The following is an 18,903-nucleotide window of genomic DNA, read 5'->3' as shown; positions in this document are numbered from 1 at the left end:
ACACAGGCAGGACTGGGACGCTGGGGCTGACTTGTTTGAACCTGGTCGTGTAGGCACCAAGAGTGGGGGCTGGGAAAAGTCAGTGTGCAGGATTAACTGGCGGAGTAGGGACACAAACGGGGCAAACAACAAACCATCAAAAACAAGTTATGGGCCAGGAGAAAGTTTTCTCTGTGATGAGGAGGTGCGGGGAGCTGAGAAACTCTGAGGAAAAGCCAGTGAAGGCGATCAGAAGGTCGGGGGTAACCCGGGAGACCATTTTATTGGAATCATAAAAGCATTTAGGAGAAGGGGAGGGGCGGCAAAAATCATATGGAAGTTATCACGGACACTCTCAAGGTAGCCAAAAATTGGGGAGAGAAAACAGTTACTTTTCACCTGATTCAAAATGTTTCAATCATTAAAAAACAAAAAATTCCTTCTGATGACCTCTCTTTAGCAAGCCATTCTTGCTACTTTTTTCCAGCTGATTTTCAAAGGAAAAAGGAGCCAAAAAGGCTGGCGCCCCCTGAATAAACACACATTTGCTAGCTTTTGCACACCTGTCCAACCCTTGTGAAATCTGAAAGTCACCTTATGTCTCAGGTATCAGAGCAGCTCTTGCAGACGAGGCAGATCAAATCTCCCTCTCTGTGCCAGCCAGCTCCCTGCCTTCCCCTCAGGGCGATTCTCCCGCCCTCTCCCACTCTGTTCCCACTTCAGTCATCTGCTTTGCATCTGCTGGTCAGGAAAAAAAAAAAAAAAACAACAAAAACAAAACAAAACAAAACACTACAGAGTCTCAGGTTAACGTCTTTCTCCGTATTTATTAACCGTCACTTTCAGTTTTGGATGTAAGCTCCAGTCTGAAAGAGTTACATGTTCTAGCCCTTGTAGTTACTGTCATCTGTTCACCTAACAGTTACCTACCTAAACCTTAACTTTTCCTATTCTGCCTCCCACGCAGAGTGAAGGAATCACACGCCGACAATCGTGCTCCAGGCTTTGGCCAGTGGAAGTGTCACAAAAATGAGTCTCCTGCCTTGACTTTAAAAGGTGCTCCCTTTTCATTTTAAAAACCTACCGGCCGGGCGTGGTGGCTCACACCTGTAATCCCAGCACTTTGGGAGGCCGAGGTGGGCAGATCACAAGGTCAGGAGATCGAGACCATCCTGGCTAACACGGTGAAACCCTGTCTCTACTGAAAATACAAAAATAGCCGGGCATGGTGGCGGGCACCTGTAGTCCCAGCTACTCAGGAGTCTGAGGCAGGAGAATGACGTGAACCTGGGAGGCAGAGCTTGCAGTGAGCCGAGATCGCACTACTGCACTCCAGCCTGGGTGACAGAGCGAGACTGTGTCTCAAAAAAAAAACAAACAAAACCTACCCAGTGTAATACTTTCTTGTGGGAAAAGACCCAGGAAATACATGGAAGCAAAAATGAGAGGAAAAAATCATTTGGAATACCACCACCCAGATATTATTGGAATACATTCTTTCAAAGTTTATCTCTGTGTACACAGACAATGCTATGTACACCATTCCATTATTGCTTTTTCTCCCACTTAATACTTGTAAAATGCCTTTACATGTCAGTAAATAGGCACTTCATTATTGTCTATAGGTTGCTTCAAATTCATTTGTGTGGATTTACCATAATTTTATAATTCCAATGTTATTGGATATATTTATTATTTCCATTTTTTTGCATCTCCCCAGAGATATGTATAAAATTATAATATATCAAAATGTCCATTTCCCCATACTCATGAAAATGCTATGTTGTAATTATTTTTATTTTTGTCTATCTGATATCTTCCTTGAAAAATTATATTTCTGAGTAGAAATAAACTAGATGTGAATCACATAGCTTCAACTTCAAGAAATAGGATGTCTTCACAGAGGTGGATATCAACCATTAAAAAATACATATTGGCTGGGCACGGTGGCTCACGCCTGTAATCCCAGCACTTTGGGAGGCTGAGGTGGGCGGATCACAAGGTCAGGAGATTGAGACCATCCTGGCTAACACGGTGAAACCCCATCTCTACTAAAACTACAAAAAAAAAAAAAAAAAAATTAGCCGGGCATGGTAGTCCCAGCTACTCAGGAGGCTGAGGCAGGAGAATGGTGTGAACCCAGGAGGCGGAGCTTGCAGTGAGCCGAGATCGCGCCACCACACTCCATCCTGGGCAACACAGCGACAGAGCGAGACTCCTCAAAAAAAAAAATTTTTTTTATACATATAATTAATATATATAAGTAAAATATATAAACATATAAAAATAAAATAAACATAATATATATTGTATTTATATATTATATAGATATGTTTTAAATCTCTGACTTTACTGAACTGAGTCATGGAGTTTATCCTTTTATACATATTTTGCCTTTCAAGATTCAAGGCATCGTGGCTCACGCCTGTAATCCCAGCACTTTGGGAGGCCGAGGCCGGCGGATCACGAGGTCAGGAGATCGAGACCATCTTGGCTAACACAATGAAACCCCGTCTCTACTAAAAATACAAAAAATTAGCCAGGCGCGGTGGTGGGAGCTTATAGTCCCCTACTTGGGAGGCTGAGGCAGGAGAATGGCGTGAACCCGGGAGGCGGAGCTTGCAGTGAGCCGAGAGAGCGCCACTGCAGTCTGGGCTGGGCAAAAGAGCGAGACTCCGTTTCAAAAAAAAAAAAAAGAAGAGATTTGAGGAATAAATACATCCTTTCTCTCAGTTCTATTATTTATTTCTTTTCCTCTCTTTTAAATCAGTTGCTATAATTACCAATACAGCAAGAATCATTTACAGATCAGAGTAACTGAAGCAGTGTCAGTGACACGTAACTTTATAAATGATGAACGACTACAAAGGAATTAAAATGGTTTTAAAGAACGTTTAATGACATGGGTAGATGTCTGTGACAGAATAGGTTAAATTTAAAAAAAAACAGAGTTCAAAAGAGTAGATACAGCAAAATTTAAGTACTCACATGTAGGGAAAAAATTGGAAAGATAAAAATATTAAGAGTGACTGTCATAAGGCAATGGGATTATGCTTTTTTATTTTTATTTTTTGAGACAGGGTCTCACTCTGTCACCCAGGCTGGAGTGCAGTGGTGCCATCCCAGCTACTTCTGCCTTGACCTGCTGGGCTCAAGTGACCCTCCCACCTCAGCCTTCCAAGTAGCTGGGACTACAGGTGTGCACCACCATGCCTGGCTATTTTTTTAATTTTTTGTGGAGATGGGAGTCTCACTATGTTGCTCCGGCTGGTCTTGAACTCCTGAACTAAGTGATTTTTCTGCCTCAGCCTCCCAAAGTGCTGGGATTATAGGCATGAGCCACCATGCCTGGCCTAGACATGATTTTTATATCTTCTTTTTATCCGTACATTTTATCTTTTTAAAAATAAAATATGGTATTTAAAAATAATAATGGCCTACACTGTGTGCTAGGCACCACCCCAGGGGATTAACCCACTCAACCCTTACAACAATCTAATTTTCGCCAGATGAAGAAACCAAAGCATAGAGCCATCATAAAATACCATGAAAGGTTATTTTAAAATAGATGACACGAAGAATGGCCAAAGCTAAACTGGTTTAGCTTTTCTCCAACAGTTTTCAAAACCCAGTGAATGGAATCTCTGCCTAGAGAGGCATGGCAGTGGTCCTGGCACCAAGGGCTTTACCCTACGTGATTACCAGGAACAATTCCACATTTCACACCACAGCACGATTCACAATGTCACTTCAAAGGGGCACACATTTTATCTGATTATTCGTAGCACTGAGAACCTGTGTCAAACAAGACCTGCCAATCTGCGTCACGCTGGTTCCCTTCCCTACCTTTTCAATGCTGCCCTGCTCTCCTCTCCTCCTGACCCCAATCCTCTTTATCCACAAGGTCCAGTTTAATCCAGCTTCCTTCATCCCACATTTTAGGGCCACCATCTTGCCCTCTTTGGAGCTCATAAAGCTATTCATTTTACAGTCTGTGTAATTCATTTTACAATCACAGGAGGAGGCAGTGGTGGAAACTTGAGATGTCTGTATTTATTTTACATGTTTACATGGATCTTTCCTATTTATATAGGAAATTCTTGAGAAGCTCTCTCTGCCAGCTAGTTCTTGAGGGTACCCTCTCACCATCTAGTACAGATTCCATTTCCTTTCCCCATCTTACTCTCTACCCTCCTGCATGATCTATTTTTCTCTCTTGCACTATCTTCTTCAGCCTATAAACATATTCTAGTAACTCCTGCCTGAAAACACACACACTGTAAAAGCCATCTTTTTGACCCCATGCTCCATTCCAGATACCAGCTCCTATCTCTGTTGGCAGTTAAGCAAAACTTCTCCAACAAGTATGTTATTTGCTGCTTCTCTTTCCATATTTCACAAACTTTTCTCAACCAGCACCATTTGATCTTTAACCCTGTTCAGATTCCTCAAGCTCCTCTTGCTAAAATCGCTGACAACATCCACTGTTGCTGACCCCAGTGGTTTCCTCCTGGCCCACATCTGATTGGAGCTCTCAGCAGTAGCAGACACAGCTCGCAGCTCTGTCTTCTAGAAACTCTTTCTCTTGCCTTCCCTTACACCATTCTGCCTGGTTTCTCTCACACCCTGGGGGCTTTTCTTTCTTATCTTGTTTGCTGGCAACTCCTCTTTCAACAGGCAGGAGTATCCCAGGCTCAGACTCAGATCCCTTCCTCATTCCCATCCCCTCTTCCTCCCTAGCTGATCTGTCTGGAGGTGTGTCCAGTCCCACAGCTTTAGTTACCATCTATATCCTGATGCTCCCCAAATACAGCATTCTCACCTTGTGCTCTAGACATCTATGTTTATATCTGCAACTACCGACCTGACACATCCACGTGGCTACGTAGAGATTTCAAACACAGCATGTTCAGGCTGGACCCGGTGGCTCATGCCTGTAATTCCAGCAGTTTGGGAGGCTGAAGTGGGCGGGTCACTTGAGGTCAGGAGTTTGAGACCAGCCTGGCCACCATAGCAAAACCCGATCTTTACTAAAAATACAAAAATTAGCCAGGCATGGTGGCTCGTCACTGTAGTCCCAGCTACTCGGGACGCTGAGGCAAGAGAAACACTTGAACGCAGGAGGTGGAGGTTGCAGTGAGCCGAGATTGCGGCACTACACTCCAGCCTGAGCAATAGAGTGAGACTCCATCTCCAGATACACACACACACACACACAGCATGTTCAAAAGACAGCACTTAATTCCTTCTGTCCCCAATCCTATTCCTTTTCCGTCTTCCTCATTTCAGAGATTGGCACCATTGTCCTCACAAACAGTACAGCTGAATCCACAGAGTCATCCCTGATTCCTTTCCTCCCCTCACCTCCACATGGAACCACTGCAGGGCTTTGGACCTGCCTCTGAACCCAACTCAAATCTGACTCACTCCCTCATCTCCGCCGTATCCTCCTGAGGCAACTGCATCTCTCCTCTGTCCTGCTGCAATAGGCTTCTACCAACCAAAGTGTCAGTTAGAAAATATGAATCAGTTTAAACCCTCCATGATTTTCAATTTTACTTAGCCAAACTAACAGTGACTATAGGCCCTGTGTCCTGCGTAACCCGGCTGTGGCCCAAGCCTCTGAGCTAACTCTTCCATCTGATGTTCCAGTTACCCTGGACTTCTTCCTGCAACTTAGGCACATCTGGCTGTCCTCACCAGGGCCTCTGCATTTGTTCCCTTGGTCTGGAGCCCTCTTTCCCCAGCCTTCCCTATTGGCTCCTTCTCAGGCTCCTATCGGAGACCAAATGTCACCTCTTTGGAGCGGCCTTCCTGATCACTGCATCCCATCAGCCACCTTTATTTCTTTCACAGCACTTGCTGCTGCTGGAATGCCTTATGAGTTTACTGGGTTACTTTGCCCCCCTTCTGGAGTGTTCGTGCAGTGAGGGCAGAGGCCTGCTTGTTCGCTGCTGTGTGTCTCGAGGGTGAACCACGGCCTCCCTTACAGTAGTCACTCGCTGTATTCTTGAGAATGACCAAAAAGTGCTCAATCATATGCCCTGAAAAATGCTGTGCTCAGATCCGAAATCCTGTTGCCTGATGAAGGCGAGAAACTGTAGCTGCCCCAGTGATGATGAGTTTATTTGGATTTTATGCTGTAGGGTAGAGGGCAGATTCAGGAGTCACACTGGCTAGGTTTGAATCCTTGACTCCCAGGCGTGTGTGTGTGCTGTGTGTATATGCGTGATCTTGGTCATTACTTAGCCTTTTAAAACTTCAGTCTCTTCAACTATAAAATAGGGTGATTTTTAGTTTTCACATGTGAGTGAGAACATGTAGCGTTTAACTTGCTGTTAAAAAAGTTAATCTTGGCCGGGCGAGGTGGCTCACGCCTGTAATCCCAGCACTTTGGGAGGCCAAGGCGGGTGGATGATGAGGTCAGGAGATCAAGACCATCCTGGCTAACATGGCGAAACCCCATCTCTACCAAAAATACAAAAAATTAGATGGGCGTGGTGGCGGGCACCTGTAGTCCCAGCTACTCGGGAGGCTGAGGCAGGAGAATGGAGTGAACCCAGGAGGCAGAACTTGCGGTGAGCCGAGATCGCGCCACTGCACTCCAGCCTGGGTGACAGAGCGAGACTCTGCCTCAAAAAAAAAAAAAAAAAAGTTAATCTCATAGAAGCAAAAAAGCAGAACAAGAGCTAATAGGGGCTGGAAAGGGGAAGGAGAAGGGGGGGATGGGAAGAGACTGTTAAAGGATATAAAATTACAGCTAAAAGTGTAAGAGGAATACGTTCTAATGTTCCATACCACTATAGGATGACTATAGTTAACAATAATACCTTATATGTTCTTAAATAGCTAGAAGGAGGATATTGAGTGTTCTCAACACAAAGAAATGATAAATGTTTGAGATGATGGATGTGCTAATTACGCTGATCTGATCACTATATGTAATATGTATCAAAGCATAACCACATACCCCATGAATGTATACAATTATTATTTGTCAATTTAAAAAAATAAAAAAATTTTAAATGGTGTGATTTTTGTAAGGATGAAATGAGGTGATCTCTGTAAAAATGAAGAACAATGCTTGGCTCCTAGGTGACACTAAATGAATGCTAGCCACTGTTCTTAAGCTGTAATTTCTTTTGTATCATTCTAAAACCTGATGCATGGGACAGTGGAATTTAGAAAGTTTCTAATTTGTAGGTTGTTAAACTTTTAGAGATGGCTTTGCTGAGATTTTAATTTCAAAAAGAAACCTTTCTACCCTCTGATAGATAGGCTGCCAACGACAGCTGATGTAATAATAACATGCTTCAGGAAGCAATTCAATAGGAATATGGGTGAGTCTAATTTAGTGCTAGAATAAGTAAAATATAAAAATTTCTTACTTTGAGTCATAAGTTGAGGCTAAGAATTTATCTGAGGTTCTCTCCCACTTTACATAACTGTTCTTAGGGATAAAAACACTAAAATCTTTTGTTTTTCGAAAAATTATTCATACTTCACAAGGCCAAGGAGCCAGTTTTCTAAAGCACTTTATGTTAGGCTTAGCAGACTGAATCTTCACACCTCTTCATTCTTGCTGTGTCCAGCTTCCTTACCCTCCCTTCAATTTATCTAAAGTCACGTACAATCTATCTATAGTCAGAGGTACCCAACAGCGTCAGATGTCTCAGTAAGTTCAGCAGTGTCACATGGAAAGCTGTGCACTAGAAGAAATCCACTATCTCTGTTGAAGTCCCGAACATGAAAGATACACGGCATATAAAACTAGAGGGATACTTTTGTCATATTCAGTACCTCAGGCAGATGATTTGAAAGGACTGGCAAAAGAGGACTGTCAGTTCAGAGGCTTTTATACAGAAGAACCACATTTAAAGTTAAAGATCAGTATGGTGAGAGTTTGAGTCTATCCCAGTTGGATTCTGCAGCTGGTTTCAAGAGGCAGTGAAATATCTCATTTTATAGTACATATATGATTTTATATATATCATATATATCTTATATACCATGCATTTAACACTTTTATAAGTTCTTAAAATGCTTTCGATTTCTCTTATACCACTTATTATAATATTACTTTATCATTTTACATTCTGTTTTTTTTTTTTTTTTTCTTTTTTTTGAGACTGAGCCTCGCTCTGTCGCCCAGGATAGAGTGCAGTGGCATGATCTCAGACTCCTGGGTAGCTGGGACTATAGGTGCCTGCCACCAGGCCCGGCTAATTTTTGTATTTTTAGTGGAGATGGGGTTTTACCATGTTGGCCAGGCTGATCTTGAACTCCTCCTTGGCCTCCCAAAGTGCTGGGATTACAGATGTGAGCCATTGTGCCCGGCTTTTTTTTTTTTTTTAAATGTGTTTATCTGCTGTTAGATTGAGAACTCCTTGATATCAGGGATTGTCTCTTAACCACATTTATACCTGCACTGTGTGGCACTTAGCAGGGTCTTAATAAATGTTGGTTAAATTAAGTTGACAGGCTTTTACTTAAATCTAATGTGATTTCATTTAATATTTGTAATATGAAAGCAGCACAACCCAAAATTTACCATATTTCTAGCAATCTTGCAAGCAAATACAGAATTTCATTTAAAAGTGCTCTATCTGAACTTGGAGACACATCTGATCATCAATAGCAGACAGGATTTTTATGGAAGTTTAAATTTCCTTCACTGTATTCTAAGATGCCTTAAGAAGTGTGCTACATAACCCACCCCTGAATAATACTGCTAACTCATTAGTGAAATTTTAAGCATCTTTTTGTCATTCATTTTTCATTCATGCAGCATTTTGAAATACCTATCAGTATGATAGAGTGGTTAATATGGGCCCTGGAGCAAGACTGTCTTGGTTCAAATTCTTGTGTGACTTTGAACAAGTTTCTTCTACCTCTCTGGGCCTCAGTTATAAAAAAGGAACACTAATAATACCTTGTAGGCTATGGCAAAGTGTAAATGATTGTGTGTGTGTGTGTGTGTGCATTTTGTAAGTGTCATGTAAGTATTAGTTGTTACTACATATAGAATGTTTGTTTTTATTAATAGGACAAGGTCCCTTGAGGCACTCCAAGATGTTTGCTACCAAAGGTAATGTGGAGGATCCTTTCACTGAAAGTAAAGGTACATACTTTTAGTCATCAGTAATGGTTACTTTTCACTTTTAAATTTTTCTCTTTTTTTAAGAGATGGGGTCTTGCTCTGTCTTCCAGGCTGGAGGGCAGTGGTGTCATCATAGCTCAATGTAACCTCGACCTCATGGGCTCAAGCAATCCTCCCTCCTCACCTCCTCAGCCTCCTGAGTAGCTGGGAGTACAGGTACATGCCACCAGGCCAGGCTAACTTTAAAAAAGTGTTTTTGTTTTGTTTTGTTTTGTTTTTTGAGACAGGGTCTCAGTATGTTGCCCAGTCTGGTCTCAAACTCCTGGCCTTGAGCGATCCTCCTGCCTCGGGCTCCCAAAGTGCTGGGATTACAGGCATGAGCTACCTCACCCGGCCCTACTTTTAAAGCTAATTATTGTGGGTCACTTCTTGAAGGAGTTATAAATGGTGGCTCACATCTTGCCTTCTTCACCTCTACATACTGGAGATATTGGTGCTATTAAATAGTTAAAAAAAGTACAGACCTCAAGGATTTTAATATTCTTTCTACATTTTAACCATTATTTTGAAAGCAACCAATTAACAAAGCACTCATCAATTTATGGATTTAGGAATAGTATAAACACTACAGTGCTTAAAACACTTCCAACTATTCTAAATCAAAACCAATGTATTGATCAAAACACAATAAAAATGTAAAATATAATACTTTGATATCAAGTTTTTCAACTCCCTGGAGATTGAATCCTGTCAAAAATGAACAGAACAACAGAAATAGACCACTCTCTGCTTATCCCTCTTTAATACAACATTGATTCTTGAATATTCTCACCTAGTGATTACAAGTTTATAGTACATTTAGAAGGAATAATGGGGTCTTAACAAAAGAGGCAAAATTCTAGAATTTAGTAAAAATGAGAACATTAAAAAGTATTCAATCACTTAAAATTCTCATGAATGATTTCCTGAGTCATTTATCGTTTAACTTTGCTTGATATGGTATTTCAATTATATTTCTATGCTTCATTTACTAGAGAAAGACAAAAATAATTTGGATACCTTACATTTTAAATAATTCAAGTTAATGGAGCGGAAACATTCTACATTAAAAGGAACATATGTTGACATCAGAGATAGTTGATGGGTGCCTAAATGTTGGAACAGTTCAATTTATAAAGGTTTTCAGGGAAATGAAGTTTGAATTAGAACACCATTGTGCCGTTTGCATTGGAAAGGCACATTTGCACGCCCAAGATACTAGAGTGATTAGACCATTGACACCCCTTTATCCCCCATTGCTAGGCACCCCTCCTTACCTTCAATGAACACCTCAGCAGATGTTGTGTCTGAGCCGCTGGGATTCGTAGCCAGACAGGTGTAGCGACCTGTGTCGTCCTCAAAGGCCTCTGCTATGATCAGGGTATGAAGGTCCCCTCCCTCACAGTGGATTTGAATATCAGGAGTGTTGTGCAGTTCTTTCCCTTCACAGAACCATCTGCAGGCCAAATGGAGGTCAAAGGATAGGAGGGAAAGAAAGGAAATGGTGATGTTTAAAACAATAAAGCAGAAGTGAAGGCTGGTTGCTATGCAAAACGATGTTTGTTTGATTAAAAAAAAATCAATGTCAGTGTTACTAATGGAAACTCTACGATTTAGACTGTGAAATTAATGACTAGACAACTCCCATAGGTTTTCTTTGTAAAGCATCTTGTATATTTTATCAACCCAAGTGACGCTGTCAAACTCAGAAAGACCATTTCAGTTATAAAAGGAACAGAAACTCAGTGTCTTATAAAATGCTTTATAACAAATACCTCCTCCATTTATTACAATTTTATCTATTAGTCTTATCTAAAGAAAAATAGAAAAGTAATATAAACATTATGCTCAAAATATTTAATATATGGAAAGAAACTTATCATCATGTTAAAAAATCACAGGCAGCAATATTTTTGTTGACCTTAAGACTTCTGATCAGCTGAGCAGTAACAGATTTAATGCCTTCCACATTTCTGATATTTACAAAACTTTCTAGCAGATCGCCTTGGCCTCCAAGATGTGGAGAGATATAGCAGTTGTGCTGTAATTCATTCTTGCCGGTCAGCACTTTTCCTTTCCCAAACAATCAGGTCCTTCGTGTGGGAAATTTCAGGCTGCCAGACTGTTTGAACACAGGTTCTCTTACTCTCTCTCCTCTCTTCCCCCAGCACCTCAAATTCTCAGTAACATTTGGTGGCCTTTACATTTTACCGAGAAACAAACATACAAACAAAACAAAACAAAGCCCAAAGTTGCCTTAAAAAAAACCCCAAATGGGATTTATTTTTAAAGAAATGTGTCGAAATCTGCCACTTATAACTAAAAGGATTGAATTCTCCAGGAAAATATTGTCCATTTAGCTCTTAATGAGCACTTAGAGATTTTCTCTAAGTCTAGTTTCCTATAAAATTACTTGGAGTTCACATCCTTTTGTGAAATATGACACGGAAGGCATTTTTTTCTGTATTTAGAGTAGAATAATATAGGTTTTTGTCTAATTTAATTTGAAAATAAAGTTAATAAAGCAAATGAGTTTGCTAATACTCTGCGTATCAACACCAGAAACCATGCTCAACAGTAAATATGTGATTCCCACCAAAGAAGAGATAAGACCTGGGAAATTAAAGAACATACAATAATCAGCCAACTAAGCATTCTATGCAATGCAAACCATATTATTTTGGGGGCAACTGAGCAGGACAGTATTTCTTGATTCTGGGGCACTGTATGGTTTTCTTTGTTGTCATAAAGTCTTGAAGAACTTTTCAGCCCAGAGTCATCCTCCAGTCTCTTTTTTTTTTTCTGTTATCTTTCCAAAGCCATAGTCCAGATCCTCACCCATCAGTATTAACTGTGGCTTTAGTGTTTTAATTGGTCTCTCCATCACCAGCAGACTATAAATTCTTTCTATATTCTGTCATCAGATTAATGCTCTTGAGGTTTTTCCCAACATACATCATTCTCTAAACTTCAGATCTGTCACTGTGGGTTTTCATATAACTTGGCCCTATCATTTTCTTATACTAATCCTCTGTTTCTGTCGAATATTTGCATGGACTTACTGCTCCTTACATAGCCCTCAAATATTACCTGCCTACTTTTCTGTGCCCACATTTTCTTCTCCTTGGAATTATCTGCTTACCCTCTTCATTAATCCCATCTAGGAACTACTCTTCCTTAAGACCAAGCTAAAGGCGTCTTCAACAGACTAAATAAACTGAATATACACTTACAGAGCTTCTTCTATGTGTGAGGAACGGCATTACCTACTACAGGTAATAGAAAAAATAATGCCTGCTAAACTCTGAAACTGGTTGAGTTTGTCTGTCTGTACTGTGAATTAGAGTGTTTCTACCTAAAAAAGATATAAACCACCTATTGGGGGAAAATGAAGCATAAGAAAATGCAACAGAGGTTCAATAGAGAGAAGGATTCATTTCTTTTGGTTAGATGTACTCCATAGGGAAACCTTTGCCAACTACCTAAGTGACTAGTATGTTGTCCTCTAACTCAGTGAACTTACAGCCTGCAAGCCTACTGCCTGTTTTTATACGGCCCTTGAGCGAAGAATGGTTTTTATACTCTTAAAGGTTTGAAAAAAATCAAAAGAAGAAGAGTATCTTGTGACATAAAGTTCACATTTCAGAGTCCTTAAATAAGGTGTTTTTTTTTGGTGGCGGGCGGGGAACAGAACCATGCTCATTCATTTACATATTTTCTATGTCTGCTTTTGCATTACAGTCACAGAGTCAAGTAGTAGTTGCAACATACTATATGGCCCTCAAAGCCCCAATTATTTAGTATCTGGATCTTTATAGAAAATGGTTCCCCACTCCTGCTTTTTGCTCCTCAAAGTGTGGTCCTGGGGCCAGCAGCATCAGCATCACCCGGGAGCTTGTTAGAAGTGCAGTATCTTTACCCTCACCCCAAATCTACTGAATCAGTTCAGATCCCCTAGGTGATCATGTGCACTTTAAGAAGTGTTGGTCTGATAAGTTCTGGACCAGAATGATCCATCTCACAGAGTCTTGGCTCTCCATCCAGGTTACTCACTTGTTTAACATAGCTACCATTTTTTGTTTGTTTGTTTTTGAGATGGAGTCTCGCTCTGTCACCCAGGCTGGAGTGCAGTGGCGCGATCTCAGCTCACTGCAAGCTCCGCCTCCCGGGTTCATCCCATTCTCCTGCCTCAACCTCCTGAGCAACCATTTTTTAAAAATGTATGTTGTATCTCTGGTCCCTTGCATGCCAAAGCAGCAGAGACACTGAAAATTAAAAGGCATGCTTAATACAGTCATATGCCAAACATTGGGCTAGAACCTAGAGAGTAAGTTAATATAAGACCAGGCCTCTACCCTGGAAAAACTTACATTCCAATAGGATAGAAAGGCCCATCAAGAGCTAATTTCAGTATAACATGGAAAGTCAAGTACCATGGTTGTGATAAAGACAAGGTGCCAAATCCATCAATACATTTAAAGGTCCAATGTGGGCCTGTGATCTCAGAAACATGATTGTATCCTAGTATATTTCAAGTAAGCTAAGCCATTAATTACTTGCACCCTTCATCAAAGAATTTTCTACATCATTTTGTGAAATATTTTTTAACACAATCATTAAAAATACACTCTTCAACAAAAAACCCTTGACATTTCGTCTCCTCATACAGATGAGGAACCTGAACTGTAAGGCTAAATGACTTTCCTAAAGTCACAGTTGAGCCTCTTTGCTCTGCCATTGCTAGTTCCATTGAGCAAATGATTCCAATCATAGATCAAACACACACTGATCTAAATATTGGCCAGAAACTATGCTGCCCTTTTTGTTTTTAGGGAGAGCCTGCCATCCAAATATTTGCAGGTTTTTTTTTTTTTCCTCCTCCTCTTGGGTCACACCCTAACTTACCACATTTTAACAACATAGAACTGGCGACTTGACAGGCACTTACGTCAACAACTGACTTTCCCTGGCTGTCAGTTGCTTTCCCTGAAAGCAATATGCATGGCTCATGCTAATTATTTTACTTATACCTTACTGGGCAAATTTATTCTTTTCTCTGCATTATTTCGCCTATGTGTTACAATCTGAGATGCTGTTTCAATTTTATTCACTGAGGTGGAGAACAAAAAGCATGCATATTTAAAAAGCAAAAACAGGTCAGCCTAGTGGTTTACAAGCACCAATCATTTTGCCATATGCAGTTGCTGAAGAGTTTTATTACATAACGAACCATTTCAGATGACTAAATAGATGAGTTAGACTGAGGCAGAAAATGCATTCATTGTCTTAACTTTTCTGCCAGTATTAAGGTATATTTCAAGCACTTTATAGCACTTACTGATTATTTTATTTAGCCTTAAACTTATCATTATCACTCAGTTTATAATCAGTCTTAATTTATTTTTTTAAAGTACAAATTCCATGGAAGAAACAGGACAGAAAAGCATTCTGTAACATATTCATGGGTTGTTAGCAGGTACTCAATGAGAAAAAATTTCATGGTCAAATAAGTTTAGTAAATGGCTGGACTGAGACAATGTTAAACAATTTATTTGCTGCAGGCCTTCCCAGGGCCTTAAATAAGGAAATGTGAACTGCAAACATCAAAGAGTGAGATGTAATACATATGTAGCATTTTATAAATCTATCAGAGCACAGATTTCTTCACTATTTGCTGTTTCATCGGATGCATGTTCTAAAGTAATGTGGGGCTGATAATAAATATTTTAAAGCATCAACTATGTTCAATACTCTACGGATTAATTTTAAAAGTTAAAAATTGCATTTTTTTAAATAATCAAGAAGTAGTTGATTTCTAGTTGGGGAAATTGGCATACATGCATTTGATATCAAATAATGGCGTGAGGAAACAATACAGACGATATCAGAAAGGGACAAATGATCAATTATCAAATGAATGAGGTTAATTATTTTTGAGTACAGAGAGAAACATACAAAAAGAACATAATTTTGCATGCATTCAATTTTGCATCTAGGACATTGCTGACCCTGCAGGGACTGCCCTTCCCAGGGTTAGCCAGTTCCTAGAGGTGTTAAAGACCCTCCTGGGAGCGTGCCCTCCATAGGCAAACTAACCAGTCCAGAGTCCACACACTCAGCACTCCCTCTATTAGGCTCTCATACTCAGGGCCACAGCTTCCCTCCCCACATCAACCCAGGGCCAGATACCAGACAACCAGAAACAGCCCCTATGCTTGAGAACCCACTGAAATTACTCAAAACAGGCAGTTCTAACCCTGCGTACCTTGCCTCACTTATCCCTTTCCTGTGGGTTCCTAGGCAAAGGCTCCTGTCCACATTTCCCCCTTGCTCCTTGGCCTTCTGACTGACCCTGGCACGTCCCCTGCAGTCCCCTGTGGTGCAGCACACCCCCTCCTCTTGGGAACTATGAATACCAAACTATTTAGTATCTTTCCAATGACAGTTATCTCCTAATCTGTGGACCTCACCATATCCGAATAGCAGTCAAACCTACATTTTCAAACAGGACACAATGCCATTGAGCTTATCAAAGAAGAATATGCTTACAGATGAAGAAAGGACTGAACAAATAGTTTAATATCAGCCACAGTTTGTGCTTTAAAAGATATATGGAGAGAGGCTTATAGACTTTCACCAACTCAAACTGAAGTGCATTTAAAAAGCATAAAATTAAACTGAAAATAATCTAGTTAGTGCATATATGAGAAAAGGAAATCTGCCTCATTCACTCTTTATGTAGCTGATTAAAGACACATCACCTTCTTGTCTAAACTAAGAGAATCTCAGAGTTTTGAAGTTTTGGCCCACACATTGGACGAGATGGGTGTGCTCCAGTCATGTTTGTTTAGTTGAGTTTCTCAAAGGTCATAATTCCACCAGCTTCCTGGCAAAGAACTCAAAACATTTACTATTCTCTAAAGAGGTAAATGGGAGGAGATCTGTTGGTTAAATTTTGACCTCTTGAAATTTTTCTCACATTAAATTCTTGTTGCTGGTGTCATTTAGGGAAAGAGATACTAGGGTGACAAGCTAAACTGTGAAACATACAAAATAGGATGAATTATAGGTTTGGTAAATGCATGGCACAGGCAAGGACACTATCCCCATTCTTCCTGTGGCAGACGTCACTCACTCATCAGAATGTTCTTTGCTAGTGAGATGGAATGTCTGAGAATCCTCAGCACAGCTGTTTAAGGCTACAAAGCAACTAAAGTTGAGGGCTGAAATGAAACACATTTGCCATCCTCAATTTGATCTCTTTCTAGGGGATACATTCTCACTTTCCTCCAGATCCTGAAAGCCCTGTTTAATTGCTATGGGCTAAGAGTGGAGAGGGGTTTGATTGAGAGAGGAGTGTGGGTGGAATGTGGCTAAGAGAGAATCCACTCAAGTAAAATTTGACTTGAGAACCCCCTCGGACATTTATTCATTCCATTTTGAATACCTGGAAGCCTTTTATCTAGTGAATAGTATCTGGGTAGCATATCAAAAAATTAAAATCTTATTATCTACATTCCCATTCTGAACTTCTGATAAATTTCAACTTCAATCACATTTTTTATTTTCTGCCATAAAATCATTAAAAATATGTAATTATGATCTCATAATTAGGATGGAAAGATCATACAATATTTGGGAACAATGACAATTCTTAAGGACTTATAGAAATTCAAATTAAGGGAAAGAGAATATTTATTGAATGCATATTACATGCAAATATGACCCTATTTTATTTTCACAAGTACCTTGTGAAGTAGTTGTCATTATATTTTTAGATACAGGCAACTCTCCTTTATCTATAGCAATTAAAAATAAGAACACAAACAATAAAAACCACGTAGTCTCCAAAATTTCATTTTCCTTAATGCTTTTGGCTTTCATCTTTCATCAAAACATGTATCTATGGATAGATACATGTTTTAACAAAGCCTACTGATTCTTCCTCTTTAATTTCTAGTACAGCTGTTAAATAGCGATGTAATTGCCACATAAACAAGGAGCTGAGGGAAGCTGGAGAACCAAACCTTGCAAAATTAGTGGGCATGGTACATGCCCCTTCAAAAGAATTAAGTTGCTAATATAAGAATAAACCAGTTGGGACTGGCTGTCAGATTTCAAGACCACAAACAGCGTATGAAAATAACCTTGTACTAATTGGAAATAAAATGTAAAAGGATTAGAAGATGTAGTCATACTCATTCATTCATTCATTCATTCATTCATCAATCAATTATTCATTCATTCATCAAGGGGCTTTTTTCACTTCAACTGCAATGCAGGAATCGACTGGAAGCATAGATGTCAGCTAAGCCAGGTTTCTTAGTGCATGAGACTAGTAGCAGGGGCTAACAGAGAAGAAAATCCAATTGTAGACATAAGGAAATACACTGACTATATTTTACTTAATGAGCTTAGATTTTTCCATCACACAGAAACCTGTACTGTGCCAGGCATGGTGGCTCACGCCTGTAATCCCAGCACTTTGGGAGGCCGAGGCGGGCAGATCATAAGGTCAGGAGTTCAAGCAAGACCAGCCTGGCCAGCATGGTGAAACCCTGTCTCTACCAAAAATACAAAAATTAGCCGGGCATGGTGGTGCATGCCTGTAGTCCCAGCTACTCAGGAGGCTGAGGCAGGAGAATGGCGTGAACCTGGGAGGTGGAGGTTGCAGTGAGTCAAGATTATGCCAATGCACTCCAGCCTGGGTGACAGAGCGAGACTCTGTCTCAAAAAAAAGGAAAAAAAAAAAAAGAAGAAGAAAGAAACTTGTACTGCTTCAAAAATCTTTCAAAGTTGGGTATAGCTTCATACTTATAGATTAAGTTTCTTTGGATATAATACTCAGGTTGAAATCAATTTGTTGGAGAGGAGATAATATTCACCAGTCTTGAATTTTCCTTGTTCATAAAGGATTATAGCACATAAAAGGAAAAAGGATTGTAACATTATAGTTCTGTAAGATGGCATATTTCTTTATACTGTTCTGTGCTGGGATTTTGAAATTGTTTTTTATAAATATGTATACATACACACACACATATGTGTGTGTGTGTGTGTGTGTGTATTGTTGTTGTTGCATAATGATTCCTCCCTCCCCATAAGGATTTTCCAAACATTCCAGCTTAAAAATGAGATGGTGCCAAAAATTCAAGGATCACATTATCGTACTAGCAGGATGTGGCTGGATTGAAATTCAAGAAGGTGTTTTACATGAAAATGTTCAATATGTAATTGTTCACTTTCTACATTTCAAGGTGAGGTTAAATGTGACTGCTGACTTGGTCTGAGTCCAGTTGTTAAAGGAGAGTGGCTGCATCTGTCCACAGTCCTAGGGCCTTTTTGGTTAGGGATCAAAGGGTCAGGAGGATAATTAAAATCAAGGGGCTGCAGCTGCTTCAGACCAAATGGCTGTCCTTGAAAACCACCAGTCATTTCCATTCTTGGTTGGTATAAGAACATTTAAAAATTCGCCTCCCTGACATGGTCTAGTAATATCTTTCTCTTATGACCCTGGCAACTGGCAGTGGGGCTCGGAACTGTATACTGGAGCTGCAGTACACATCTGGGAATGCTCAGAACACTCCGATTCTCCAAGATAGGGTCATGAGTGTTGATTTTTATGATAATAAATTCATGATTAATGAAAGGAACCAACAAATCACTGCAAAGTCTAAGATACACTTTCTAGTATAGAATACAAATAGCTTATGTTAAAAAATCACATATGGCATTGCTTGGCTTACAAGTTGACTAGCAGTATCTATTTTAATACTAACACTTAG

General features: G+C 40.0%; 1 protein-coding gene across 5 annotated transcripts in view; it reads right to left on the bottom strand.

Moving 5' to 3' along the window:
* The window catches only part of PALLD (palladin, cytoskeletal associated protein), a 339,690-nt gene that overhangs the window by 265,126 nt on the left and 55,661 nt on the right, over window positions 1-18,903 (bottom strand). For all 5 annotated transcript variants that reach the window (XM_054554689.1, XM_054554684.1, XM_054554686.1 and 2 more), the window contains exon 2: window positions 10,396-10,574. The gene's annotated coding sequence lies outside the window, so the exon portion shown is untranslated. The remainder of the gene's footprint in view (window positions 1-10,395; window positions 10,575-18,903) is intronic.

Source organism: Pongo abelii, chromosome 3 (assembly GCF_028885655.2).
Source record: "Pongo abelii isolate AG06213 chromosome 3, NHGRI_mPonAbe1-v2.0_pri, whole genome shotgun sequence".
In the NCBI taxonomy this organism is placed as follows: Eukaryota; Metazoa; Chordata; class Mammalia; order Primates; family Hominidae; genus Pongo; species Pongo abelii.
The sequence above is the reverse complement of the archived record's forward strand: the minus strand, read 5'-3'. Positions and strand labels throughout refer to the sequence as shown.